This window comes from Pithys albifrons, chromosome 1 (genome assembly GCF_047495875.1).
Source record: "Pithys albifrons albifrons isolate INPA30051 chromosome 1, PitAlb_v1, whole genome shotgun sequence".
NCBI lineage: Eukaryota > Metazoa > Chordata > Aves > Passeriformes > Thamnophilidae > Pithys > Pithys albifrons.
This window is the reverse complement of record NC_092458.1, coordinates 127,073,140-127,100,008: the sequence shown is the minus strand read 5'-3', so window position 1 is coordinate 127,100,008 and position 26,869 is coordinate 127,073,140. Positions and strand designations below refer to the sequence as shown.

General features: G+C 63.9%; 1 long non-coding RNA gene across 1 annotated transcript; it reads left to right on the top strand.

Annotated features, from left to right (window-relative positions):
- Positions 1-20,751: 20,751 nt before the first annotated feature.
- LOC139680952 (uncharacterized) lies at positions 20,752-23,245 on the top strand. The gene is made up of 2 exons (XR_011699437.1): positions 20,752-21,798; positions 22,581-23,245. It is a non-coding gene; the product is annotated as an uncharacterized lncRNA (long non-coding RNA).
- Positions 23,246-26,869: the final 3,624 nt, after the last annotated feature.

The window sequence follows — 26,869 nt, the reverse complement described above, 5'->3', positions numbered from 1 at the left end:
GGGCGCCGGGGTCCCCGAAAAGGGGGTTGCCGATGGGCGAACCCTCGGGCGCCGGGGTCCCCGAAGGGGGGGTTGCCGAGGGGAGACACCTCAGGCACCGGTGCTCCCTGAAGGGGGGGTTGCCTCTGAGGGTGTCTGGGGTTCCGTGGAGGGGTCTGGGGATCTCTGGGGGAATCTGAGGGTCCCTGGCGTGTGTCTGGGGGTCTCTGGGGGTCCCTGGGGTGTCTCGGCGTGTGTCTGGGAGTCCCTGGAGGTCTCTGAGAGTCTCTGGGGGTCTCTGGGTTCCCTGGGGGTCTCTGGGGGTGTCTGGGGGTCCCTGGAGGGGTCTGGGGGTCTCTGGGGATCTCTGGGGGTCTCTGGGGGCATCTGAGGGTTCCTGGTGGGTGTCTGGGAGTCTCTGGGGGTCCCTCAGGGGTATCTGCGGGTCCCTGAGGGGTCTCTGGGAGTTTCTGGGGGCCCCTGGGAGTCTCTGGGGGTGTCTGGGGGTCTGTGAGGGTCCTTGGGCAGTCCCTGGTGATCTATGGAGGGTCTCTGGGGGTCCCTGGGGGATCTCGGCGGGTGTCTGGGAGTCCCTGGAGGTCTCTGAAAATCTCTGGGGGGTCCCTGGGGGGTCCGTGGGGGTCTCTGGGGGTCTCTTGGAGTCTCTGGGGTCTCTGGAGTTCCCTGGGGTGTCTGGGAGTTTCTGGGAGTCTCTGGGGTGTCTGGGAGTCTCTGGGGGTCCCTGAGGGGTCTCTGGGGGTCCCTGAGGGATCTCTGGGAGTTTCTGGGGGCCCCTGGGAGTCTCTGGGGGTGTCTGGGGGTCTGCGGGGGTCCTTGGGCGGTCCCTGGTGATCTATGGGGAGTCTCTGGGGGTCCCTGGGGAGTCCCAGTGGGCTCTCTGGGGGTCCCTGGGGGGTTTCTGAGAGTCTCTGGGGGTCTCTGGGGGGTCCCTGGGGGGGCCCTGGGGGTCCGTGGGGGCGTCTGGGAGTCCCTGTGGAGTGTCTGGAGGTCTAGGGGGGTCCCTGGGGTGTCTGGGGGTCCCTGGGGGTCTCTGACAGTTTCTGGGGGGTCTCTGGGGGAAACTGGGGGTTCTCTGGGAGATCTCTGTAGCGTCCTGGGGGTCCCTGGGTGTCCCTGGGAGTGTCTGGGAATCTCTGGGGTCTCTGGGGGTCCCTGTGGAGTCCCTGGGGGGGTCCTCTGGGGGTCTCTGGGGTCCCCAAGGAGGTTGGCCGAGGGACGGCATTTCGGGCATCGGAGCTCCCCACGGGGTGGTTGCCGAGGGGCGACACCTCGGGCACCGGGGGTCCCCAAATGGGGGGTCCCCAAGGGGCGACGTTTCAGGCGCCGGAAGTCCCCGAAGGGGGGAGTTGCCGAGGGGCGACACCTCGAGCGCCGGGGCTCCCCAAGGGGGTTCCCCAAGGGACGACATTTCGGGCACCGGGGGTCCCCAAGGGGGTTCCCCGAGGGACGACATTTCGGGCACCGGGGATCTCTGTGGGGGTCTCTGGGGTGTCTCCGGAGCATCTCTGGTGGTCTCTGGGGTTCTCTGCAGGTCTCTGTGGGATCTATGGGGGTCTCTGGTGGATCTATGAGGGGTTCCTGTGGGTCCCTGGGGTCCTCTGGGGGTCCCAAGGTGGGTCCCTGGGGGTCTCTGGAGGTCCCTGGGGGTCTCGGAGGGGTTTCTCGTGATCTCTGGAGGGGTCTCTGGAGGTCCCTGGGGGGCATCTCGTGATCTCTGGGCGGTCTATGGGGGTCTCTGGTGGATCTATGAGGGGTTCCTGTGGGTCCCTGGGGGATCTCTGAGAGTCTCTGGGGGTCTCTATGAGTCTCTGGGGGTGTCTGAGGGTCCCTGGGGGGTCTCTGGGAGTCTCTGGGGGTGTCTGGGGGTTTCTGGGGGGTCCCAGGAGATCCCCAGGGGAGTTCTTTGGGGGTCACAGGGGGGGTCTCTGGGGTTCTGTGGGGGTCCCTAGGGGGTCCTTGGGGGTCCCTGTGGGGTCTCTGGGGGATCTCTGAGAGTCTCTGGGGGTCTCTGGAGGGTCTCTGGGGGTCTCTGGGGGTGTCTAAGGGTCCCTGGGGGTGTCTGGGGGTTTCTGGGGGGTCCCAGGAGATCCCCAGGGGAGTTCTTTGGGGGTCCCAGGAGATCCCCAGGGGAGTTCTTTGGGGGTCACAGGGGGGGTCTCTGGGGTTCTGTGCTGGGCCCCTAGGGGGTCCTTGGAGGTCCCTGTAGGGTCTCTGGGGGATCTCTGAGAGTCTCTGGGGGTCTCTGGAGGGTCTCTGGGGGTCCCTGGAGGTCTCTGGGGGTCCCTGGAGGGGTCTGGGGGTCTCTGGGGATCTCTGGGGGTCTCTGCGGGTATCTGAGGGTCCCTGGCGGGTGTCTGGGGGTCCCTGGGGGTCCCTGGGGTGTCTCGGCGTGTGTCTGGGAGTCCCTGGAGGTCTCTGAGAGTCTCTGGGGGGTCTCTGGGGTCCCTGGGGGTCCCTGCGGGTCTCTGCGGGTGTCTGGGGGACCCTGGAGGGGTCTGGGGGTCTCTGGGGGCATCTGAGGGTTCCTGGCAGGTGTCTAGAAGTCTCTGGGGGTCCCTCAGGGGTCTCTGCGGGTCCCTGAGGGGTCTCTGGGAGTTTCTGGGGACCCCTGGGAGTCTCTGGGGGTGTCTGGGGTTCTGTGGGGGTCCTTGGGCAGTCCCTGGTGATCTATGGAGGGTCTCTGGGCGTCCCTGGGGGGTTTCGGCGGGTGTCTGGGAGTCCCTGGAGGTCTCTGAGAATCTCTGTGGGGTCTCTGGTGGTCCCTGGGGGGTCCGTGGGGGTCTCTGGGGGTCTCTTGGAGTCTCTGGGGTCTCTGGAGGTCCCTGGGGGGTCTCTGAGGGTTTCTGGGAGTCTCTGGGGTGTCTGGGAGTCTCTGGGGGTGTCTGAGGGGTCTCTGGGGGTCCCTGAGGGATCTCTGGGAGTTTCTGGGGGCCCCTGGGAGTCTCTGGGGGTGTCTGGGGGTCTGCGGGGGTCCTTGGGCGGTCCCTGGTGATCTATGGGGAGTCTCTGGGGGTCCCTGAGGGGTCCCTGGGGGGTCCCTTAGGGATCTCTGGGAGTTTCTGGGGGCCCCTGGGAGTCTCTGGGGGTGTCTGGGGGTCTGCGGGGGTCCTTGGGCGGTCCCTGGTGATCTATGGGGAGTCTCTGGGGGTCCCTGGGGAGTCCCAGTGGGCTCTCTGGGGGTCCCTGGGGGGTCTCTGACAGTCTCTGGGGGTCTCCCGGGGGGGTCCTTGGGGGGGCCCCGGGGGTCCGTGGGGGCGTCTGGGAGTCCCTGGGGGGTGTCTGGAGGTCTAGGGGGGTCCCTGGGGTGTCTGGGGGTCTCTGACAGTTTCTGGGGGGTCTCTGGGGGAAACTGGGGGTTCTCTGGGAGATCTCTGTAGCGTCCTGGGGGTCCCTGGGTGTCCCTGGGAGTGTCTGGGGATCTCTGGGGGTCCCTGTGGAGTCCCTGGGGGGGTCCTCTGGGGTCCCCAAGGAGGTTGGCCGAGGGACGGCATTTCGGGCACCGGGGCTCCCCACGGGGTGGTTGCCGAGGGGCGACACCTCGGGCACCGGGGGTCCCCAAATGGGGGGTCCCCAAGGGGCGACATTTCGGGCGCCGGAAGGCCCCGAAGGGGGGGGTTGCCGAGGGGCGACACCTCGGGCGCCGGGGCTCCCCAAGGGGGTTCCCCGAGGGACGACATTTCGGGCACCGGGGGTCCCCAAGGGGGTTCCCCGAGGGACGACATTTCGGGCACCGGGGATCTCTGTGGGGGTCTCTGGGGTGTCTCCGGAGCATCTCTGGTGGTCTCTGGGGTTCTCTGCAGGTCTCTGTGGGATCTATGGGGGTCTCTGGTGGATCTATGAGGGGTTCCTGTGGGTCCCTGGGGGATCTCTGAGAGTCTCTGGGGGTCTCTATGAGTCTCTGGGGGTGTCTGAGGGTCCCTGGGGGGTCTCTGGGAGTCTCTGGGGGTGTCTGGGGGTTTCGGAGGGGTCCCAGGAGATCCCAAGGGGAGTTCTTTGGGGGTCACAGGGGGGATTTCTGGGGATCTGTGGGGGTCCCTAGGGGGTCCTTGGGGGTCCCTGTGGGTTCTCTGGGGGATCTCTGAGAGTCTCTGGGGGTCTCTGGAGGTGTCTGAGGGTCCCTGGGGGGTCTCTGGGAGTCTCTGGGGGTGTCTGGGGATTTCTGGGGGGTCCGAGGGGATCCCCAGGGGAGTTCTTTGGGGGTCACAGGGGGGGTCTCTGGTGGATCTTTACGGGGTTCCTGTGGGTCCCTGGGGGATCTCTGAGTGTCTCTGGGGGTCTCTATGAGTCTCTGGGGGTGTCTGAGGGTCCCTGGGGGGTCTCTGGGGGTGTCTGGGGGTTTCTGGGGGGTCCCAGGAGATCCCCAGGGGAGTTCTTTGAGGGTCACAGGGGGGATTTCTGGGGATCTGTGGGGGTCCCTAGGGGGTCCTTGGGGGTCCCTGTGGGGTCTCTGGGGGATCTCTGAGAGTCTCTGGAGGGTCTCTGGGGGTCCCTGGAGGTCTCTGGGGGCATCTGAGGGTCCCTGGCGGGTGTCTGGGGGTCTCTGGGGGTCCCTGGGGTGTCTCGGCGTGTGTCTGGGAGTCCCTGGAGGTCTCTGAGAGTCTCTGGGGGGTCTCTGGGGGTCCCTGCGGGTCTCTGCGGGTGTCTGGGGGTCCCTGGGGATCTCTGGGGGTCTCTGGGGGCATCTGAGGGTTCCTGGCGGGTGTCTGGATGTCTCTGGGGGTCCCTCAGGGGTCTCTGCGGGTCCCTGAGGGGTCTCTGGGAGTTTCTGCGGGCCCCTGGGAGTCTCTGGGGGTGTCTGGGGGTCTGTGGGGGTCCTTGGATGGTCCCTGGTGATCTATGGAGGGTCTCTGGGGGTCCCTGAGGGGTCTCTGGGTGGTCTCTGGGGGTTTCTGCTGGTCCCTGGGGGGTCCGTGGGGGTCTCTGGGGGTCTCTTGGAGTCTCTGGGGTCTCTGGAGGTCCCTGGGGGGTCTCTGAGGGTTTCTGGGAGTCTCTGGGGTGTCTGGGAGTCTCTGGGGGTCCCTGAGGGATCTCTGGGAGTTTCTGGGGGCCCCTGGGAGTCTCTGGGGGTGTCTGGGGGTCTGCGGGGGTCCTTGGGCGGTCCCTGGTGATCTATGGGGAGTCTCTGGGGGTCCCTGGGGAGTCCCAGTGGGCTCTCTGGGGGTCCCTGGGGGGTCTCTGGGGGGTCCCTGGGGGGGCCCCGGGGGTCCGTGGGGGCGTCTGGGAGTCCCTGGGGGGTGTCTGGAGGTCTAGGGGGGTCCCTGGGGTGTCTGGGGGTCTCTGACAGTTTCTGGGGGGTCTCTGGGGGAAACTGGGGGTTCTCTGGGAGGTCTCTGTAGCGTCCTGGGGGTCCCTGGGTGTCCCTGGGAGTGTCTGGGAATCTCTGGGGTCCCTGTGGAGTCCCTGGGGGAGTCCTCTGGGGGTCTCTGGGGTCCCCAAGGAGGTTGGCCGAGGGACGGCATTTCGAGCACTGGGGCTCCCCACGGGGTGGTTGCCGAGGGGCGACACCTCGGGCACCGGGGGTCCCCAAATGGGGGGTCCCCAAGGGGCGACGTTTCGGACGCCGGAAGTCCCCGAAGGGGGGAGTTGCCGAGGGGCGACACCTCGAGCGCCGGGGCTCCCCAAGGGGGTTCCCCGAGGGACGACATTTCGGGCACCGGGGGTCCCCAAGGGGATTCCCTGAGGGACGACATTTCGGGCACCGGGGATCTCTGTGGGGGTCTCTGGGGTGTCTCCGGAGCATCTCTGGTGGTCTCTGGGGTTCTCTGCAGGTCTCTGTGGGATCTATGGGGGTCTCTGGTGGATCTATGAGGGGTTCCTGTGGGTCCCTGGGGTCCTCTGGGGGTCCCAAGGTGGGTCCCTGGGGGTCTCTGGAGGTCCCTGGGGGTCTCGGAGGGGTTTCTCGTGATCTCTGGAGGTCCCTGGGGGGCATCTCGTGATCTCTGGGCGGTCTATGGGGGTCCCTGGGGGGTCCCTGAGGGTCTCTGGGGGTCTCTGGTGGATCTTTGAGGGGTTCCTGTGGGTCCCTGGGGGATCTCTGAGAGTCTCTGGGGGTCTCTATGAGTCTCTGGGGGTGTCTGAGGGTCCCTGGGGGGTCTCTGGGAGCCTCTGGGGGTGTCTGGGGGTTTCTGGGGGGTCCCAGGAGATCCCCAGGGGAGTTCTTTGGGGGTCACACGGGGGGTCTCTGGGGATCTGTGGGGGTCCCTAGGGGGTCCTTGGGGGTCCCTGTGGGGTCTCTGGGGGATCTCTGAGAGTCTCTGGGGGTCTCTGGAGGGTCTCTGGGGGTCTCTGAGGGTGTCTGGGGTTCCCTGGAGGGGTCTGGGGGTCTCTGGGGGAATCTGAGGGTCCCTGGCGTGTGTCTGGGGGTCCCTGGGGTGTCTCGGCGTGTGTCTGGGAGTCCCTGGAGGTCTCTGAGAGTCCCTGGGGGTCTCTGGGTTCCCTGGGGGTCTCTGGGGGTGTCTGGGGGTCCCTGGAGGGGTCTGGGGGTCTCTGGGGGTCTCTGGGGGCATCTGAGGGTTCCTGGCGGGTGTCTGGGAGTCTCTGGGGGTCCCTCAGGGGTCTCTGCGGGTCCCTGAGGGGTCTCTGGGAGTTTCTGGGGGCCCCTGGGAATCTCTCGGGGTCTGTGAGGGTCCTTGGGCAGTCCCTGGTGATCTATGGAGGGTCTCTGGGGGTCCCTGGGGGGTCTCGGCGGGTGTCTGGGAGTCCCTGGAGGTCTCTGAGAATCTCTGTGGGGTCTCTGGTGGTCCCTGGGGGTCTCTGGGGGTCTCTTGGAGTCTCTGGGGTCTCTGGAGTTCCCTGGGGTGTCTGGGAGTTTCTGGGAGTCTCTGGGGTGTCTGGGAGTCTCTGGGGGTCCCTGAGGGGTCTCTGGGGGTCCCTGAGGGATCTCTGGGAGTTTCTGGGGGCCCCTGGGAGTCTCTGGGGGTGTCTGGGGGTCTGCGGGGGTCCTTGGGCGGTCCCTGGTGATCTATGGGGAGTCTCTGGGGGTCCCTGGGGAGTCCCAGTGGGCTCTCTGGGGGTCCCTGGGGGGTTTCTGAGAGTCTCTGGGGGTCTCTGGGGGGTCCCTGGGGGGGCCCCGGGGGTCCGTGGGGGCGTCTGGGAGTCCCTGGGGGGTGTCTGGAGGTCTAGGGGGGTCCCTGGGGTGTCTGGGGGTGTCTGGGGGTCTCTGACAGTTTCTGGGGGTTCTCTGGGGGAAACTGGGGGTTCTCTGGGAGATCTCTGTAGCGTCCTGGGGGTCCCTGGGTGTCCCTGGGAGTGTCTGGGGATCTCTGGGGTCTCTGGGGGTCCCTGTGGAGTCCCTGGGAGGGTCCTCTGGGGGTCTCTGGGGTCCCCAAGGAGGTTGGCCGAGGGACGGCATTTCGGGCACCGGGGGTCCCCAAGGGGGTTCCCCGAGGGACGACATTTCGGGCGCCGGGGCTCCCCAAGGGGGTTCCCCGAGGGACGACATTTCGGGCACCGGGGATCTCTGTGGGGGTCTCTGGGGTGTCTCTGGAGCATCTCTGGTGGTCTCTGGGGTTCTCTGCAGGTCTCTGTGGGATCTATGGGGGTCTCTGGTGGATCTATGAGGGGTTCCTGTGGGTCCCTGGGGTCCTCTGGGGGTCCCAAGGTGGGTCCCTGGGGGTCTCTGGAGGTCCCTGGGGGTCTCGGAGGGGTTTCTCGTGATCTCTGGAGGGGTCTCTGGAGGTCCCTGGGGGGCATCTCGTGATCTCTGGGCGGTCTATGGGGGTCCCTGGGGGGTCCCTGAGGGTCTCTGGGGGTCTCTGTTGGATCTTTGAGGGGTTCCTGTGGGTCCCTGGGGGATCTCTGAGAGTCTCTGGGGGTCTCTATGAGTCTCTGGGGGTGTCTGAGGGTCCCTGGGGGGTCTCTGGGAGTCTCTGGGGGTGTCTGGGGGTTTCTGGGGGGTCCCAGGAGATCCCCAGGGGAGTTCTTTGGGGGTCACAGGGGGGGTCTCTGGGGTTCTGTGGGGGTCCCTAGGGGGTCCTTGGGGGTCCCTGTGGGGTCTCTGGGGGATCTCTGAGAGTCTCTGGGGGTCTCTGGAGGGTCTCTGGGGGTCTCTGGGGGTGTCTAGGGGTCCCTGGGGGTGTCTGGGGGTTTCTGGGGGGTCCCAGGAGATCCCCAGGGGAGTTCTTTGGGGGTCCCAGGAGATCCCCAGGGGAGTTCTTTGGGGGTCACAGGGGGGGTCTCTGGGGTTCTGTGGGGGTCCCTAGGGGGTCCTTGGAGGTCCCTGTAGGGTCTCTGGGGGATCTCTGAGAGTCTCTGGGGGTCTCTGGAGGGTCTCTGGGGGTCCCTGGAGGTCTCTGGGGGTCCCTGGAGGGGTCTGGGGGTCTCTGGGGATCTCTGCGGGTATCTGCGGGTCCCTGGCGGGTGTCTGGGGGTCCCTGGGGGTCCCTGGGGTGTCTCGGCGTGTGTCTGGGAGTCCCTGGAGGTCTCTGAGAGTCTCTGGGGTGTCTCTGGGGTCCCTGGGGGTCCCTGCGGGTCTCTGCGGGTGTCCGGGGGACCCTGGAGGGGTCTGGGGATCTCTGGGGGTCTCTGGGGGCATCTGAGGGTTCCTGGCGGGTGTCTAGAAGTCTCTGGGGGTCCCTCAGGGGTCTCTGCGGGTCCCTGAGGGGTCTCTGGGAGTTTCTGGGGACCCCTGGGAGTCTCTGGGGGTGTCTGGGGTTCTGTGGGGGTCCTTGGGCAGTCCCTGGTGATCTATGGAGGGTCTCTGGGCGTCCCTGGGGGGTTTCGGCGGGTGTCTGGGAGTCCCTGGAGGTCTCTGAGAATCTCTGGGGGGTCTCTGGTGGTCCCTGGGGGGTCCGTGGGGGTCTCTGGGGGTCTCTTGGAGTCTCTGGGGTCTCTGGAGGTCCCTGGGGGGTCTCTGAGGGTTTCTGGGAGTCTCTGGGGTGTCTGGGAGTCGCTGGGGGTCCCTGAGGGGTCTCTGGGGGTCCCTGAGGGATCTCTGGGAGTTTCTGGGGGCCCCTGGGAGTCTCTGGGGGTGTCTGGGGGTCTGCGGGGGTCCTTGGGCGGTCCCTGGTGATCTATGGGGAGTCTCTGGGGGTCCCTGAGGGGTCCCTGGGGGGTCCCTTAGGGATCTCTGGGAGTTTCTGGGGGCCCCTGGGAGTCTCTGGGGGTGTCTGGGGGTCTGCGGGGGTCCTTGGGCGGTCCCTGGTGATCTATGGGGAGTCTCTGGGGGTCCCTGGGGAGTCCCAGTGGGCTCTCTGGGGGTCCCTGGGGGGTCTCTGAGAGTCTCTGGGGGTCTCCCGGGGGGATCCTTGGGGGGGCCCCGGGGGTCCGTGGGGGCGTCTGGGAGTCCCTGGGGGGTGTCTGGAGGTCTAGGGGGGTCCCTGGGGTGTCTGGGGGTCTCTGACAGTTTCTGGGGGGTCTCTGGGGGAAACTGGGGGTTCTCTGGGAGATCTCTGTAGCGTCCTGGGGGTCCCTGGGTGTCCCTGGGAGTGTCTGGGGATCTCTGGGGTCTCTGGGGGTCCCTGTGGAGTCCCTGGGGGGGTCCTCTGGGGGTCTCTGGGGTCCCCAAGGAGGTTGGCCGAGGGACGGCATTTCGGGCACCGGGGCTCCCCACGGGGTGGTTGCCGAGGGGCGACACCTCGGGCACCGGGGGTCCCCAAATGGGGGGTCCCCAAGGGGAGACATTTCGGGCGCCGGAAGGCCCCGAAGGGGGGGGTTGCCGAGGGGCGACACCTCGGGCGCCGGGGCTCCCCAAGGGGGTTCCCCGAGGGACGACATTTCGGGCACCGGGGGTCCCCAAGGGGGTTCCCCGAGGGACGACATTTCGGGCACCGGGGATCTCTGTGGGGGTCTCTGGGGTGTCTCCGGAGCATCTCTGGTGGTCTCTGGGGTTCTCTGCAGGTCTCTGTGGGATCTATGGGGGTCTCTGGTGGATCTATGAGGGGTTCCTGTGGGTCCCTGGGGGATCTCTGAGAGTCTCTGGGGGTCTCTATGAGTCTCTGGGGGTGTCTGAGGGTCCCTGGGGGGTCTCTGGGAGTCTCTGGGGGTGTCTGGGGGTTTCTGGGGGGTCCCAGGAGATCCCCAGGGGAGTTCTTTGGGGGTCACAGGGGAGGTTTCTGGGGATCTGTGGGGGTCCCTAGGGGGTCCTTGGGGGTCCCTGTGGGGTCTCTGGGGGATCTCTGAGAGTCTCTGGGGGTCTCTGGAGGTGTCTGAGGGTCCCTGGGGGGTCTCTGGGAGTCTCTGGGGGTGTCTGGGGATTTCTGGGGGGTCCGAGGGGATCCCCAGGGGAGTTCTTTGGGGGTCACAGGGGGGGTCTCTGGTGGATCTTTACGGGGTTCCTGTGGGTCCCTGGGGGATCTCTGAGTGTCTCTGGGGGTCTCTATGAGCCTCTGGGGGTGTCTGAGGGTCCCTGGGGGGTCTCTGGGAGTCTCTGGGGGTGTCTGGGGGTTTCTGGGGGGTCCCAGGAGATCCCCAGGGGAGTTCTTTGAGGGTCACAGGGGGGATTTCTGGGGATCTGTGGGGGTCCCTTGGGGGTCCCTGTGGGGTCTCTGGGGGATCTCTGAGAGTCTCTGGGGGTCTCTGGAGGGTCTCTGGGGGTCCCTGGAGGTCTCTGGGGGTCTCTGGGGGCATCTGAGGGTCCCTGGCGGGTGTCTGGGGGTCCCTGGGGGGTCTCGGCGTGTGTCTGGGAGTCCCTGGAGGTCTCTGAGAGTCTCTGGGGGGTCTCTGGGGGTCCCTGCGGGTCTCTGCGGGTGTCTGGGGGTCCCTGGAGGGGTCTGGGGGTCTCTGGGGATCTCTGGGGGTCTCTGGGGGCATCTGAGGGTTCCTGGCGGGTGTCTGGATGTCTCTGGGGGTCCCTCAGGGGTCTCTGCGGGTCCCTGAGGGGTCTCTGGGAGTTTCTGCGGGCCCCTGGGAGTCTCTGGGGGTGTCTGGGGGTCTGTGGGGGTCCTTGGATGGTCCCTGGTGATCTATGGAGGGTCTCTGGGGGTCCCTGAGGGGTCTCTGGGTGGTCTCTGGGGGTTTCTGCTGGTCCCTGGGGGGTCCGTGGGGGTCTCTGGGGGTCTCTTGGAGTCTCTGGGGTCTCTGGAGGTCCTTGGGGGGTCTCTGAGGGTTTCTGGGAGTCTCTGGGGTGTCTGGGAGTCTCTGGGGGTCCCTGAGGGATCTCTGGGAGTTTCTGGGGGCCCCTGGGAGTCTCTGGGGGTGTCTGGGGGTCTGCGGGGGTCCTTGGGCGGTCCCTGGTGATCTATGGGGAGTCTCTGGGGGTCCCTGGGGAGTCCCAGTGGGCTCTCTGGGGGTCCCTGGGGGGTCTCTGGGGGGTCCCTGGGGGGGCCCCGGGGGTCCGTGGGGGCGTCTGGGAGTCCCTGGGGGGTGTCTGGAGGTCTAGGGGGGTCCCTGGGGTGTCTGGGGGTCTCTGACAGTTTCTGGGGGGTCTCTGGGGGAAACTGGGGGTTCTCTGGGAGATCTCTGTAGCGTCCTGGGGGTCCCTGGGTGTCCCTGGGAGTGTCTGGGGATCTCTGGGGGTCCCTGTGGAGTCCCTGGGGGGGTCCTCTGGGGTCCCCAAGGAGGTTGGCCGAGGGACGGCATTTCGGGCACCGGGGCTCCCCACGGGGTGGTTGCCGAGGGGCGACACCTCGGGCACCGGGGGTCCCCAAATGGGGGGTCCCCAAGGGGCGACATTTCGGGCGCCGGAAGGCCCCGAAGGGGGGGGTTGCCGAGGGGCGACACCTCGGGCGCCGGGGCTCCCCAAGGGGGTTCCCCGAGGGACGACATTTCGGGCACCGGGGGTCCCCAAGGGGATTCCCTGAGGGACGACATTTCGGGCACCGGGGATCTCTGTGGGGGTCTCTGGGGTGTCTCCGGAGCATCTCTGGTGGTCTCTGGGGTTCTCTGCAGGTCTCTGTGGGATCTATGGGGGTCTCTGGTGGATCTATGAGGGGTTCCTGTGGGTCCCTGGGGTCCTCTGGGGGTCCCAAGGTGGGTCCCTGGGGGTCTCTGGAGGTCCCTGGGGGTCTCGGAGGGGTTTCTCGTGATCTCTGGAGGTCCCTGGGGGGCATCTCGTGATCTCTGGGCGGTCTATGGGGGTCCCTGGGGGGTCCCTGAGGGTCTCTGGGGGTCTCTGGTGGATCTTTGAGGGGTTCCTGTGGGTCCCTGGGGGATCTCTGAGAGTCTCTGGGGGTCTCTGGGGGTCTCTATGAGTCTCTGGGGGTGTCTGAGGGTCCCTGGGGGGTCTCTGGGAGCCTCTGGGGGTGTCTGGGGGTTTCTGGGGGGTCCCAGGAGATCCCCAGGGGAGTTCTTTGGGGGTCACACGGGGGGTCTCTGGGGATCTGTGGGGGTCCCTAGGGGGTCCTTGGGGGTCCCTGTGGGGTCTCTGGGGGATCTCTGAGAGTCTCTGGGGGTCTCTGGGGGTCCCTGGGGTGTCTCGGCGTGTGTCTGGGAGTCCCTGGAGGTCTCTGAGAGTCTCTGGGGGTCTCTGGGTTCCCTGGGGGTCTCTGGGGGTGTCTGGGGGTCCCTGGAGGGGTCTGGGGGTCTCTGGGGATCTCTGGGGGTCTCTGGGGGCATCTGAGGGTTCCTGGCGGGTGTCTGGGAGTCTCTGGGGGTCCCTCAGGGGTCTCTGCGGGTCCCTGAGGGGTCTCTGGGAGTTTCTGGGGGCCCCTGGGAATCTCTCGGGGTCTGTGAGGGTCCTTGGGCAGTCCCTGGTGATCTATGGAGGGTCTCTGGGGGTCCCTGGGGGGTCTCGGCGGGTGTCTGGGAGTCCCTGGAGGTCTCTGAGAATCTCTGTGGGGTCTCTGGTGGTCCCTGGGGGGTCCGTGGGGGTCTCTGGGGGTCTCTTGGAGTCTCTGGGGTCTCTGGAGTTCCCTGGGGGGTCTGGGAGTTTCTGGGAGTCTCTGGGGTGTCTGGGAGTCTCTGGGGGTCCCTGAGGGGTCTCTGCGGGTCCCTGAGGGATCTCTGGGAGTTTCTGGGGGCCCCTGGGAGTCTCTGGGGGTGTCTGGGGGTCTGCGGGGGTCCTTGGGCGGTCCCTGGTGATCTATGGGGAGTCTCTGGGGGTCCCTGGGGAGTCCCAGTGGGCTCTCTGGGGGTCCCTGGGGGGTTTCTGAGAGTCTCTGGGGGTCCCTGGGGGGGCCCCGGGGGTCCGTGGGGGCGTCTGGGAGTCCCTGGGGGGTGTCTGGAGGTCTAGGGGGGTCCCTGGGGTGTCTGGGGGTGTCTGGGGGTCTCTGACAGTTTCTGGGGGGTCTCTGGGGGAAACTGGGGGTTCTCTGGGAGATCTCTGTAGCGTCCTGGGGGTCCCTGGGTGTCCCTGGGAGTGTCTGGGAATCTCTGGGGTCTCTGGGGGTCCCTGTGGAGTCCCTGGGAGGGTCCTCTGGGGGTCTCTGGGGTCCCCAAGGAGGTTGGCCGAGGGACGGCATTTCGGGCACCGGGGCTCCCCACGGGGTGGTTGCCGAGGGGCGACACCTCGGGCACCGGGGGTCCCCAAATGGGGGGTCCCCAAGGGGCGACGTTTCGGGCGCCGGAAGGCCCCGAAGGGGGGGGTTGCCGAGGGGCGACACCTCGGGCGCCGGGGCTCCCCAAGGGGGTTCCCCGAGGGACGACATTTCGGGCACCGGGGGTCCCCAAGGGGGTTCCCCGAGGGACGACATTTCGGGCACCGGGGATCTCTGTGGGGGTCTCTGCGGTGTCTCCGGAGCATCTCTGGTGGTCTCTGGGGTTCTCTGGAGGTCTCTGTGGGATCTATGGGGGTCTCTGGTGGATCTATGAGGGGTTCCTGTGGGTCCCTGGGGTCCTCTGGGGGTCCCAAGGTGGGTCCCTGGGGGTCTCTGGAGGTCCCTGGGGGTCTCGGAGGGGTTTCTCGTGATCTCTGGAGGGGTCTCTGGAGGTCCCTGGGGGGCATCTCGTGATCTCTGGGCGGTCTATGGGGGTCTCTGGTGGATCTATGAGGGGTTCCTGTGGGTCCCTGGGGGATCTCTGAGAGTCTCTGGGGGTCTCTATGAGTCTCTGGGGGTGTCTGAGGGTCCCTGGGGGGTCTCTGGGAGTCTCTGGGGGTGTCTGGGGGTTTCTGAGGGGTCCCAGGAGATCCCCAGGGGAGTTCTTTGGGGGTCACAGGGGGGGTCTCTGGGGTTCTGTGGGGGTCCCTAGGGGGTCCTTGGGGGTCCCTGTGGGGTCTCTGGGGGATCTCTGAGAGTCTCTGGGGGTCTCTGGAGGGTCTCTGGGGGTCTCTGGGGGTGTCTAGGGGTCCCTGGGGGTGTCTGGGGGTTTCTGGGGGGTCCCAGGAGATCCCCAGGGGAGTTCTTTGGGGGTCCCAGGAGATCCCCAGGGGAGTTCTTTGGGGGTCACAGGGGGGGTCTCTGGGGTTCTGTGCTGGGCCCCTAGGGGGTCCTTGGAGGTCCCTGTAGGGTCTCTGGGGATCTCTGAGAGTCTCTGGGGGTCTCTGGAGGGTCTCTGGGGGTCCCTGGAGGTCTCTGGGGGTCTCTGGGGGTCCCTGGAGGGGTCTGGGGGTCTCTGGGGATCTCTGGGGGTCTCTGCGGGTATCTGAGGGTCCCTGGCGGGTGTCTGGGGGTCCCTGGGGGTCCCTGGGGTGTCTCGGCGTGTGTCTGGGAGTCCCTGGAGGTCTCTGAGAGTCTCTGGGGGGTCTCTGGGGTCCCTGGGGGTCCCTGCGGGTCTCTGCGGGTGTCTGGGGGACCCTGGAGGGGTCTGGGGATCTCTGGGGGTCTCTGGGGGCATCTGAGGGTTCCTGGCGGGTGTCTGGGAGTCTCTGGGGGTCCCTCAGGGGTCTCTGCGGGTCCCTGAGGGGTCTCTGGGAGTTTCTGGGGACCCCTGGGAGTCTCTGGGGGTGTCTGGGGTTCTGTGGGGGTCCTTGGGCAGTCCCTGGTGATCTATGGAGGGTCTCTGGGCGTCCCTGGGGGGTTTCGGCGGGTGTCTGGGAGTCCCTGGAGGTCTCTGAGAATCTCTGGGGGGTCTCTGGTGGTCCCTGGGGGGTCCGTGGGGGTCTCTGGGGATCTCTTGGAGTCTCTGGGGTCTCTGGAGGTCCCTGGGGGGTCTCTGAGGGTTTCTGGGAGTCTCTGGGGTGTCTGGGAGTCGCTGGGGGTCCCTGAGGGGTCTCTGGGGGTCCCTGAGGGATCTCTGGGAGTTTCTGGGGGCCCCTGGGAGTCTCTGGGGGTGTCTGGGGGTCTGCGGGGGTCCTTGGGCGGTCCCTGGTGATCTATGGGGAGTCTCTGGGGGTCCCTGAGGGGTCCCTGGGGGGTCCCTTAGGGATCTCTGGGAGTTTCTGGGGGCCCCTGGGAGTCTCTGGGGGTGTCTGGGGGTCTGCGGGGGTCCTTGGGCGGTCCCTGGTGATCTATGGGGAGTCTCTGGGGGTCCCTGGGGAGTCCCAGTGGGCTCTCTGGGGGTCCCTGGGGGGTCTCTGAGAGTCTCTGGGGGTCTCCCGGGGGGGTCCTTGGGGGGGCCCCGGGGGTCCGTGGGGGCGTCTGGGAGTCCCTGGGGGGTGTCTGGAGGTCTAGGGGGGTCCCTGGGGTGTCTGGGGGTCTCTGACAGTTTCTGGGGGGTCTCTGGGGGAAACTGGGGGTTCTCTGGGAGATCTCTGTAGCGTCCTGGGGGTCCCTGGGTGTCCCTGGGAGTGTCTGGGAATCTCTGGGGTCTCTGGGGGTCCCTGTGGAGTCCCTGGGGGGGTCCTCTGGGGTCCCCAAGGAGGTTGGCCGAGGGACGGCATTTCGGGCACCGGGGCTCCCCACGGGGTGGTTGCCGAGGGGCGACACCTCGGGCACCGGGGGTCCCCAAATGGGGGGTCCCCAAGGGGCGACATTTCGGGCGCCGGAAGGCCCCGAAGGGGGGGGTTGCCGAGGGGCGACACCTCGGGCGCCGGGGCTCCCCAAGGGGGTTCCCCGAGGGACGACATTTCGGGCACCGGGGGTCCCCAAGGGGGTTCCCCGAGGGACGACATTTCGGGCACCGGGGATCTCTGTGGGGGTCTCTGGGGTGTCTCCGGAGCATCTCTGGTGGTCTCTGGGGTTCTCTGGAGGTCTCTGTGGGATCTATGGGGGTCTCTGGTGGATCTATGAGGGGTTCCTGTGGGTCCCTGGGGGATCTCTGAGAGTCTCTGGGGGTCTCTATGAGTCTCTGGGGGTGTCTGAGGGTCCCTGGGGGGTCTCTGGGAGTCTCTGGGGGTGTCTGGGGGTTTCGGAGGGGTCCCAGGAGATCCCAAGGGGAGTTCTTTGGGGGTCACAGGGGGGATTTCTGGGGATCTGTGGGGGTCCCTAGGGGGTCCTTGGGGGTCCCTGTGGGGTCTCTGGGGGATCTCTGAGAGTCTCTGGGGGTCTCTGGAGGGTCTCTGGGGGTCCCTGGAGGTCTCTGGGGGTCTCTGGGGGCATCTGAGGGTCCCTGGCGGGTGTCTGGGGGTCTCTGGGGGTCCCTGGGGGGTCTCGGCGTGTGTCTGGGAGTTCTTTGGAGGTCTCTGAGAGTCTCTGGGGGGTCTCTGGGGGTCCCTGCGGGTCTCTGCGGGTGTCTGGGGGTCCCTGGAGGGGTCTGGGGGTCTCTGGGGATCTCTGGGGGTCTCTGGGGGCATCTGAGGGTTCCTGGCGGGTGTCTGGGAGTCTCTGGGGGTCCCTCAGGGGTCTCTGCGGGTCCCTGAGGGGTCTCTGGGAGTTTCTGGGGGCCCCTGGGAATCTCTCGGGGTCTGTGAGGGTCCTTGGGCAGTCCCTGGTGATCTATGGAGGGTCTCTGGGGGTCCCTGGGGGGTTTCGGCGGGTGTCTGGGAGTCCCTGGAGGTCTCTGAGAATCTCTGGGGGGTCTCTGGTGGTCCCTGGGGGGTCCGTGGGGGTCTCTGGGGGTCTCTTGGAGTCTCTGGGGTCTCTGGAGTTCCCTGGGGTGTCTGGGAGTTTCTGGGAGTCTCTGGGGTGTCTGGGAGTCTCTGGGGGTCCCTGAGGGGTCTCTGGGGGTCCCTGAGGGATCTCTGGGAGTTTCTGGGGGCCCCTGGGAGTCTCTGGGGGTGTCTGGGGGTCTGCGGGGGTCCTTGGGCGGTCCCTGGTGATCTATGGGGAGTCTCTGGGGGTCCCTGGGGAGTCCCAGTGGGCTCTCTGGGGGTCCCTGGGGGGTTTCTGAGAGTCTCTGGCGGGTCTCTGGGGGGTCCCTGGGGGGGCCCCGGGGGTCCGTGGGGGCGTCTGGGAGTCCCTGGGGGGTGTCTGGAGGTCTAGGGGGGTCCCTGGGGTGTCTGGGGGTGTCTGGGGGTCTCTGACAGTTTCTGGGGGGTCTCTGGGGGAAACTGGGGGTTCTCTGGGAGATCTCTGTAGCGTCCTGGGGGTCCCTGGGTGTCCCTGGGAGTGTCTGGGAATCTCTGGGGTCTCTGGGGGTCCCTGTGGAGTCCCTGGGAGGGTCCTCTGGGGGTCTCTGGGGTCCCCAAGGAGGTTGGCCGAGGGACGGCATTTCGGGCACCGGGGCTCCCCACGGGGTGGTTGCCGAGGGGCGACACCTCGGGCACCGGGGGTCCCCAAATGGGGGGTCCCCAAGGGGCGACGTTTCGGGCGCCGGAAGTCCCCGAAGGGGGGGGTTGCCGAGGGGCGACACCTCGGGCGCCGGGGCTCCCCAAGGGGGTTCCCCGAGGGACGACATTTCGGGCACCGGGGGTCCCCAAGGGGGTTCCCCGAGGGACGACATTTCGGGCACCGGGGATCTCTGTGGGGGTCTCTGGGGTGTCTCCGGAGCATCTCTGGTGGTCTCTGGGGTTCTCTGCAGGTCTCTGTGGGATCTATGGGGGTCTCTGGTGGATCTATGAGGGGTTCCTGTGGGTCCCTGGGGTCCTCTGGGGGTCCCAAGGTGGGTCCCTGGGGGTCTCTGGAGGTCCCTGGGGGTCTCGGAGGGGTTTCTCGTGATCTCTGGAGGGGTCTCTGGAGGTCCCTGGGGGGCATCTCGTGATCTCTGGGCGGTCTATGGGGGTCCCTGGGGGGTCCCTGAGGGTCTCTGGGGGTCTCTGGTGGATCTTTGAGGGGTTCCTGTGGGTCCCTGGGGGATCTCTGAGTGTCTCTGGGGGTCTCTTGGGGTCTCTATGAGTCTCTGGGGGTGTCTGAGGGTCCCTGGGGGGTCTCTGGGAGTCTCTGGGGGTGTCTGGGGGTTTCTGGGGGGTCCCAGGAGATCCCCAGGGGAGTTCTTTGGGGGTCACAGGGGGGGTCTCTGGGGTTCTGTGGGGGTCCCTAGGGGGTCCTTGGGGGTCCCTGTGGGGTCTATGGGGGATCTCTGAGAGTCTCTGGGGGTCTCTGGAGGGTCTCTGGGGGTCCCTGGAGGTCTCTGGGGGTCCCTGGAGGGGTCTGGGGGTCTCTGGGGTTCTCTGGGGGCATCTGAGGGTCCCTGGCGTGTGTCTGGGGGTCTCTGGGGGTCCCTGGGGTGTCTCGGCGTGTGTCTGGGACTCCCTGGAGGTCTCTGAGAATCTCTGGGGGGTCTCTGGGGGTCCCTGCGGGTCTCTGCGGGTGTCTGGGGGTCCCTGGAGGGGTCTGGGGGTCTCTGGGGATCTCTGGGGGTCTCTGGGGGCATCTGAGGGTTCCTGGCGGGTCTCTAGAAGTCTCTGGGGGTCCCTCAGGGGTCTCTGCGGGTCCCTGAGGGGTCTCTGGGAGTTTCTGGGGACCCCTGGGAGTCTCTGGGGGTGTCTGGGGGTCTGTGGGGGTCCTTGGGCAGTCCCTGGTGATCTATGGAGGGTCTCTGGGCGTCCCTGGGGGATCTCGGCGGGTGTCTGGGAGTCCCTGGAGGTCTCTGAAAATCTCTGTGGGGTCTCTGGTGGTCCCTGGGGGGTCCGTGGGGGTCTCTGGGGGTCTCTTGGAGTCTCTGGGGTCTCTGGAGGTCCCTGGGGGGTCTCTGAGGGTTTCTGGGAGTCTCTGGGGTGTCTGGGAGTCTCTGGGGTGTCTGGGAGTCTCTGGGGGTCCCTGAGGGATCTCTGGGAGTTTCTGGGGGCCCCTGGGAGTCTCTGGGGGTGTCTGGGGGCCTGCGGGGGTCCTTGGGCGGTCCCTGGTGATCTATGGGGAGTCTCTGGGGGTCCCTGGGGAGTCCCAGTGGGCTCTCTGGGGGTCCCTGGGGGGTCTCTGACAGTCTCTGGGGGTCTCTGGGGGTGCCCTGGGGGGGGGCCTGGAGCTCCGTGGGGGCGTCTGGGAGTCCCTGGGGGGTGTCTGGAGGTCTAGGGGGGTCCCTGGGGTGTCTGGGGGTGTCTAGGGGTCTCTGACAGTTTCTGGGGGGTCTCTGGGGGAAACTGGGGGTTCTCTGGGAGATCTCTGTAGCGTCCTGGGGGACCCTGGAGGGTCCCTGGGAGTGTCTGGGAATCTCTGGGGTCTCTGGGGGTCCCTGTGGAGTCCCTGGGGGAGTCCTCTGGGGGTCTCTGGGGTCCCCAAGGAGGATGGCCAAGGGACGACATTTCGGGCACCGGGGGTCCCCAAGGGGGTTCCCCGAGGGACGACATTTCGGGCACCGGGGGTCCCCAAGGGGGTTCCCCGAGGGACGACATTTCAGGCACCGGGGATCTCTGTGGGGGTCTCTGGGGTGTCTCTGGAGCATCTCTGGTGGTCTCTGGGGTTCTCTGCAGGTCTCTGTGGGATCTATGGGGGTCTCTGGTGGATCTATGAGGGGTTCCTGTGGGTCCCTGGGGTCCTCTGGGGGTCCCAAGGTGGGTCCCTGGGGGTTTCTGGAGGTCCCTGGGGGTCTCGGAGGGGTTTCTCGTGATCTCTGGAGGGGTCTCTGGAGGTCCCTGGGGGGCATCTCGTGATCTCTGGGCGATCTATGGGGGTACCTGGGGGGTCCCTGAGGATCTCTGAGGGTCTCTGGAGGTGTCTGAGGGTCTCTGGGGGTGTCTGGGGGTTTCTGGGGGGTCCCAGGAGATCCCCAGGGGAGTTCTTTGGGGGTCACAGGGGGGGTTTCTGGGGATCTGTGGGGGTCCCTAGGGGGCCCTTGGGGGTTCCTGTGGGGTCTCTGGAGGGTCTCTGGGGGTCCCTGGGTGTGTCTGGGGGTCCCTGGAGGGGTCTGGGGGTCTCTGGGGATCTCTAGGGGTCTCTGGGGGCATCTGAGGGTCCCTGGCGGGTGTCTGGGGGTCTCTGGGGGTCCCTGGGGGGTCTCGGCGTGTGTCTGGGAGTCCCTGGAGGTCTCTGAGAGTCTCTGGGGGGGTCTCTGGGGGTCCCTGCGGTTCTCTGGGGGTGTCTGGGGGTCCCTGGAGGGGTCTGGGGGTCTCTGGGGATCTCTGGGGGTCTCTGGGGGCATCTGAGGATTCCTGGCGGGTGTCTGGGAGTCTCTGGGGGTCCCTCAGGGGTCTCTGCGGGTCCCTGAGTGGTCTCCGGGAGTTTCTGGGGGCCCCTGGGAGTCTCTGGGGGTGTCTGGGGGTCTGTGGGGGTCCTTGGGCGGTCCCTGGTGATCTATGGAGGGTCTCTGGGGGTCCCTGGGGGGTCTCGGCAGGTGTCTGGGAGTCCCTGGAGGTCTCTGAGAATCTCTGTGGGGTCTCTGGTGGTCCCTGGGGGGTCTCTGGCGCTTTCTGGTGGTCCCTGGGGGGTCCGTGGGGGTCTCTGGGGGGTCTCTTGGAGTCTCTGGGGTCTCTGGAGGTCCCTGGCGGGTCTCTGAGGGTTTCTGGGAGTCTCTGGGGGTTCCTGAGGGGTCTCTGCGGGTCCCTGAGGGATCTCTGGGAGTTTCTGGGGGCCCCTGGGAGTCTCTGGGGGTGTCTGGGGGTCTGCGGGGTCCTTGGGCGGTCCCTGGTGATCTATGGGGAGTCTCTGGGGGGTCCCTGGGGAGTCCCAGTGGGCTCTCTGGGGTTCCTTGGGGGGTTTCTGAGAGTCTCTGGGGGTCTCTGGGGGGTCCCTGGGGGGGCCTCTGTCAAAGCTGTGACACATTGTTGAAATCATCCCCAGGCAGATGGCCATGCTGATGAAATTCGTGATGTTATCTCTACACAGATCACACAAGGTCTGTTATTAATCCTTTAAAATCTGCTTGATGCCTCCTGTAGAGGAGCAAGAATTACAGGGTTCTTCCAGTGGTGTTCCACCAACCAAATGGAAGTGGTGCTTCCAGCGTTCCACGTTTCAGTGTTGTGGTGCCCGAGAAGATGAGCAGTTTTTAGGCAAACTTTGGAGCAGCAACTTAATGCCCTTCAGTAAAAGGGAACATTTATGAAGGCTGCCCTTTCTGTCTCCTTCTTAGAATGCATTTTGCTGCTGACTCTAAAGCAATTCTCTTGTTTTCATCTGGAGTTTTACTTCATCCTTTTTCTCGTTGCTTTCTCCTCTTCATTAACTAGTATGGCACAGGAAATGGGGCATGAGCTCTGCAGGAAATACTTGGCAGCATACAGCCAAAGGGAGTGTGTTCTGTTGGCTTGGGTTGTATTTCAGGCTGCTGTGCAGTTTTTGCCTTTGAAGCAGGAAAGAGTTGTCTCTCTGGCTGAAATGGCAAAGGAGGTTTGGCGCTAATCTGACTGCCCGGGTGCCTCTCCTTTTGGGGTTCATTTCTGATTTTCTGCCCACAGTTCCTCACTGATAGTTCAAGTTACTGATCTCCTGAGCGGGTCATAAAAGGGAAGGATTGCTGTCTCTGGTTTTTATCCTTTGTAACAAGTTTGTATGTGCAAACATCTCTGTAAGAGGGCAGCAATTGTTAAGAAACAAATTGTCTTGTGTTCTCTGTTTCCTGGTGCTTTGTGTGGTTTCTCCTTTTCTTTGGTCACCATAGGGTGATAAATCGTTCTGATACTTTTTCTCTAACTGTCATACTAGGATGTTTGAAACGGGCTTGGAGAAAATGATGATTCCTGAAATCCAGAAAGAGTCTGGGACAAGTTGAAAAGCAGATCCGTGCTGTTGGCATCACCAAGACATTAACAGAATGTCCTCCCGTGATGGACACTGAGTACCCCAAGCCGTGGTAGGTGCCACACTTCTTCAGGGTCTGCTGGTGATGCTGTTGGAGGTCTGGAAAGTAGGAGCTTTCACCAGAATAGGCCCCTCCAATAAACTCCTTTGGCATTTCTTCAGGCCCACTGTTGTGGTGAGACTCAGCTTGAGGCTTTTCATACCTTTTCATCCTTCACTGCACAAAGGGAAGTGTGTTTTCAAAGCAAATGGCAGAGCTGGTTTGAGATGTGTTTGAGCCTGGATTTGGCTGAGTAGAGCTCCACTGAAGGGAATTAGGCTACTGTCAGCTTGCATTCCTTCTGGAAAGCTGGGCCCACTTTTGACTTGTAACTGTCCTAGTCAGGAGGCCTGAGAATACTCACAACCTGACAGGCTGTAGTGTCTTATCCTGAAAGTGGAATCTGGGGGAAAGCTCTGGAGACTGAAAGGCAGTCCAGCAGTCTGGGGGCTCAGGTAGCCCAAATTGAATGACAGTAACCGGATCCAGGACTAGAACTCTTTTTGAATGTACTTAGAGAAAAGCTGTAATCTGGAAAAGAATTGCTATTCTTGGGTTTGTATCACAGCAATTTGAGCTGCTAAAAAATGAGGGCATTGCTGATGCTGTTAATATGAGCAGCTGCATTGTGCCTGGAGAGGACCCAGACCCACAGTCCTAGTGCAGCTTCCCTGGGACAGGGACAGTGCCAGGAGTTAAGCAAGTCCCTGCAAAGGGGTTCCAGGTAATCTGAGCGTTCTTGTGAAGCACAGGCTGTCCTCACCTGTTCACTGTTCCCCTCCCCTCTCCCCCAGGATTCCTTTGCTGCAGGCCCTCCCTCCTTGGCTTGTTTGAGCTGCCTGAGGATGACACGACCCCTGACAAGGAGCACTTCATTGACACAGAGGATACTCCAGGCTATCAGACTGCATTCTCCCAGCTGGCCTTTGCTGGGAAGGAAGAACATGATCCTGTGGGGCAAATGGTGAACAATCCCAGGATCCAGCTGGCCCAGTCTCTGCACAAACTGTTCACAGCGTGCCCAGGCAGGGTAGGTGGCTTGGGCTCTGCATCCCTGGGCTGCATTCAGCAGAGAAGAAATGCCTCTGTGAGAATGGTCTCTTGCTAAGGTTTGTTAATCAGCAAAATGAAGTGTGTTGTAGGCAGAAGGCAAGATCTTGCTGTGTCTTCTTGTTCATTGGAACTTGGCTTTTGTAAGGTTTTCCTGGTAACCTCAGAAAGGCCTTATTTTTCACAGCACTTAGTTTAGCAATCAGCTCAAATATATGCTATTTTAAAGATGAAGATTTATCTCCTTGATGGCCTATAACTAATGGTTGTCTCCTGTTCAGTTGCATGGACGTGGGAGATTCAGGCAGCTCATATAAAATTAGACATTTTGAGTGCACAGCTAACTCTTACCCCAGATAGTGTTTGTTTTGTTCAAGATTTGGGTAAGTAAAGATTGTCTGAGAGATGAGCTGTTTCACCCTCAATAGCTGCTGCTCTGAGAGTGTCTGAGCTTGTGCCCTGTGCATGAAGAGCCATGGCAGTGGCTGAGTGTCCCTGAGCCCTCTGCTGTGTCTGTGCTGCAGGTTCTGTGCCTGCTGAGTGTCCCTGAGCCCTCTGCTGTGTCTGTGCTGCAGGTTCTGTGCCTGCTGAGTGTCCCTGAGCCCTCTGCTGTGTCTGTGCTGCTGGTTCTGTGCATGCTGAGTGTCCTTGAGCCCTCTGCTGTGTCTGTGCTGCAGGTTCTGTGCCTGCTGAGTGTCCATGAGCCCTCTGCTGTGTCTGTGCTGCTGGTTCTGTGCATGCTGAGTGTCCCTGAGCCCTCTGCTGTGTCTGTGCTGCTCTGTCTGTGCCTGCTGAGTGTCCCTGAGCCCTGTGCTGTGTCTGTGCTGCAGGTTCTGTGCCTGCTGAGTGTCCCTGAGCCCTCAGCTGTGTCTGTGCTGCTCTGTCTGTGCCTGCTGAGTGTCCCTGAGCCCTCTGCTGTGTCTGTGCTGCAGGTTCTGTGCCTGCTGAGTGTCCCTGAGCCCTCAGCTGTGTCTGTGCTGCAGGTTCTGTGCATGCTGAGTGTCCCTGAGCCCTCTGCTGTGTCTGTGCTGCTCTGTCTGTGCCTGCTGAGTGTCCCTGAGCCCTCTGCTGTGTCTGTGCTGCAGGTTCTGTGCCTGCTGAGTGTCCCTGAGCCCTCTGCTGTGTCTGTGCTGCTCTGTCTGTGCCTGCTGAGTGTCCCTGAGCCCTCAGCTGTGTCTGTGCTGCAGGCTCTGTGCCTGCAAACTCTCCAAAAAAGGAGAAAAATTAATGTAAGTACAAAAAAATCAATTTAAAAAATCAAAATTTAAAAAGATAAAGCTAACAAGTGTGACAAAAGAGCAACCAAAAATGACATAAAATAAAAAATAAAATAAGAGCTTTCGCTATTGGGCGACGGTGGGAGTGGAAGGCGCGGCTGCAGAGAAAGAGCCGCTCCCCGGCCCGTGCAGCGCCTTCGCCGCTCGGGTCCCGGCGGGCATTCGTGGTGGTGGGGGGGCTGGACTGCGGTGCAGTTCCCGGCCGTGTCCGCCAGGCGGCGCCGGCGAGGCAGACGGGGACGGCCGAGGGAGGGATTCGAACCGGCGATTGGGGAGAGAGAGCCGCGTCCCAGGCGGGCGCCTTGACCGCTCGGCCAGCGGGGCGGGGGCGTGGCCAGCAAGGCGCGGGCGTGCCCGCCCTGCACGTCCCGTAATGGTAAAAACGGAATAAAAGAAATAAAATTAAAAATAAAATTAAAAATTTGAGGAAACCGACATGACAAAGGAATGAGTCCCGGAAGCGTCGGTGGAACCCAGAAGGCTTTGCGGCGCCTCGTTTTATTTTGCAGGCTTTGTAAAATAAAAAATACAGGAAAGTATGCAAACCAAATCCATAAAAAAAAGGAAGTCCCGGTAGATCCCGGGGGCTGTTTGGCGTCTCTGGTGTTCCTTCTGTGTCCACGAGTGTCCCAGAAGGCTTCCGGGAGATGGTGGGAGTCCCTGGGGGGTCTCCTGGGGGCGTTGGGGGTCCTTGGGGGTTCCTGTAGGACCATGGAGGTACCTGGAAGTCTCGGAGTGGGACGGGGGCGGTGGGGCGGGGAGCGTTTTAAGTCCCTGGGAGAATCGTGGCGGTCCCCGGGAGGTACTCGGGGTCTCCACTTCTCCCGGGGCAGCCAGAGTCCAGCTGTGTTCTGCAGAGAAGAAATGGAGAGCTGGGGGAGGCCCGAGCAACTTGCAATGTTAAGCTGCCCCGAGGGGCTCCTTGGCTGGGCCCGCCGCCCGCAGCCCCCTCGTTCCCCGGAGCGCCGGGCCAGGGCCGCGCCGCGGAGGCTTCGGGCCCGCTCGGGCCGCGTGTGGCGGGGGGGCGGAGGGGCGGGGGTCATGCCGGGAGCGAGCAGAGAGGGCAGAGCGGCGAAGCCGGAGGCGGCACAGCCCCCAGCTAGCTCCGCCTTCCCGCCGGCAGAACGGCACCCACCGGCGGGCGCGCCTGTCAGTCTCGTCGGATCCAGCCCTCTGCTCGCTCCCCCTCCCCGCCGGCGGCGCGGCACCCCACCGGGGGGACTCTTAGATTTTTCATGTAGTTTTCGTCATATTTTTTGAATGTTAAAGGGCGCGAAGCGCGGTGCCGACCCCCCGTGGCCGCGCCCATCCCGCACCGGCTGCACACGCCCCACCGTGACCACGCCCCCGCCCCGCTGGCCGAGCGGTCAAGGCGCCCGCCTGGGACGCGGCTCTCTCTCCCCAAACGCCGGTTCGAATCCCGCCCTCGGCCGCCCCCGTCTGCCTCGCCGGCGCCGCCTGGCGGACACGGCCGAGAACTGCAGCTCAGCCGAGCGCCTTCGTTCCCCCCCCCGCATGCCGCCCGGGGCCCGAGCGGGAAGTCGGTGGATCGACGGGCGCGGGGGAAACGGCGCTTTTTCTACAGCCGCGGCTTCCACTCCCGCCGTCGGCCACCAACAAAACCTCCTATTTGATTTATTATTTTATGTTATTTGTATTGGTTTCTTCGTTACCATTTTTAGGTTGATTTCGGCTCTTCTCACCTGGTCTCCAGGTTCCCGTGCCAAAGCTCCCACAAGCAGTGCCAGTCAGGAGCCGCCCGGCCTTTACCTCCCCCACACAGACTGTTTGCTGCCAGCACCAGCAGCTTTTTGGGCTGACATGTGGAAAGTCGGCCGGCACCCACGGAATTGCCTTTGCTCCCTTCCTAAAGGAACAAAGCTTCCCGAGTTGCAGCCCCAACAACTCCTTCACCAGATGAGTTTATTGAAACAACTTTTCAGAGCAGGCATTTCTGAGCGTACTCCATCAATCCCAAGAGTTCAGAAAAAACACTGTCCGCTGTCCAAAGGAACTGTGCATGTTACAAATGGGATGTTTTTACATCCTCATTTAAACCATCACATGAGCATAAATGGCACTCATTATGCAAATTGCTATAACTACCCTAAAAAAAGTAGGGCACACGTGGAAACAGCTCTTTACCCGAGGCTGCTACAGCTGCCCCATGCCTTGGACCCCAAGATCGAGTCACTAGTGTAAAGATGAACGAATCAACAGATTTTCTACAGTTTTCTTCTTTATTGACCTTGAAATTCTATGCTTTTTTGAAAACAATATTCTTACACGGTATTTAGTGGAGAGTGCAGCCTTTGACTATTTACTACAATATAAATGCTTCAAGATTCTTTTCGCCCTCATTGTTCTTGACATCTGTAGCCACGCTAATGTAAGGCATGACAGCAGAAAACCAACCAAAAAAACCTCAAAAAAGAACCCAGCAGAAAACCCTCTAAACCAAATCCCTACACAGAGTGGATTTAATCAACTAACAAAAGAAAAGAAGATCCAGAGTTCAGGGGGAAACCATTACTAGAAAATCGCAGGTATTTGGAAATTAGGAAGTGCTGCCATGAACACGTGCACCATCAGCACACGTTGTCATTGTAAAGAATTCAGCATTGAGTTTGGAGTTCCCTTTTGAAAAACAGTCTTCTGAGTTGATATTCTGAACGCAAACCACTTTTTACCTGCTCCACTTGGAGTGCAGCCCAGCTGCTTCTTAAAGGTCAGGTTCCATTCCAATGTGCGTACTC